This window comes from Arachis stenosperma, chromosome 1, assembly GCF_014773155.1.
Source record: "Arachis stenosperma cultivar V10309 chromosome 1, arast.V10309.gnm1.PFL2, whole genome shotgun sequence".
Lineage (NCBI taxonomy): Eukaryota > Viridiplantae > Streptophyta > Magnoliopsida > Fabales > Fabaceae > Arachis > Arachis stenosperma.
Window position 1 is genome coordinate 80796209 of NC_080377.1, and position 1158 is coordinate 80797366.

The 1158-nt window shown below is 41.8% G+C and overlaps 1 non-coding gene across 1 annotated transcript; it reads left to right on the top strand.

Moving 5' to 3' along the window:
* Positions 1-522: 522 nt before the first annotated feature.
* LOC130955197 (small nucleolar RNA R71) lies at positions 523-630 on the top strand. The gene has a single exon (XR_009076652.1). It is a non-coding gene; the product is annotated as a small nucleolar RNA R71 (small nucleolar RNA).
* Positions 631-1158: the final 528 nt, after the last annotated feature.

Sequence of the window (1158 nt, forward strand, 5' to 3'; positions counted from 1 at the left end):
AGGCTTGCCATTGCTAAACCTGTTTCTTCCACCATTATTGTTGTTGAAACCTTGTTGAGGTCTCTCTTGATTCTTCCATGAGAAATTTGGATGATTTCTCCATGAAGAATTATAGGTGTTTCCATAGGGTTCTCCTAGGTAATTCACCTCTTCCATTGAAGGGTTCTCAGGATCATAAGCTTCTTCCTCAGATGAAGCATCCTTAGTACTGCTTGGTGCATTTTGCATTCCAGACAGACTTTGAGAAATCAAAATGACTTGTTGAGTCAATATCTTATTCTGAGCCAATATGGCATTCAGAGTATCAATCTCAAGAACTCCTTTCTTTTGATCAGTCCCATTGTTCACAGGATTCCTTCCAGAAGTGTACATGAATTGGTTATTTGCAACCATTTCAATTAGCTCTTGAGCTTCTGTAGGCGTCTTCTTCAGATGAAGAGATCCTCCAGCGGAGCTATCCAAAGACATCTTGGATAGTTCAGAGAGACCATCATAGAAAATACCTATGATGCTCCATTCAGAAAGCATGTCAGAAGGACATTTTCTGATCAATTGTTTGTATCTTTCCCAAGCTTCATAGAGGGATTCTCCATCCTTCTGTCTGAAGGTTTGGACTTCCACTCCAAGCTTACTCAATTTTTGAGGTGGAAAGAACTTTGCCAAGAAGGCATTGACTAGCTTTTCCCATGAGTCCAGGCTTTCTTTAGGTTGTGAGTCCAACCATGTCCTAGCTCTGTCTCTTACAGCAAAAGGGAATAGCATAAGTCTGTAGACCTCAGGGTCAACCCCATTAGTCTTGACAGTGTCACAGATTTGCAAGAATTCAGCTAAGAACTGATGAGGATCTTCCAATGGAAGTCCATGGAACTTGCAATTCTGTTGCATTAGAGAAACTAATTGAGGCTTAAGCTCAAAGTTGTTTGCTCCAATGGCAGGGATAGAGATGCTTCTCCCATAGAAGTCGGGAGTAGGTGCAGTAAAGTCACCCAGCACCTTCCTTGCATTGTTTGCATTGTTGTTGTTTTCGGCTGCCATGGTTTCTTCTTCTTTGAAGATTTCTGTTAGGTCCTCTACAGAGAGTTGTGCCTTAGCTTCTCTTAGCTTTCACTTCAAGGTCCTTTCGGGTTAAGGGTCAGCTTCAACAAGAATGCCTTTGTC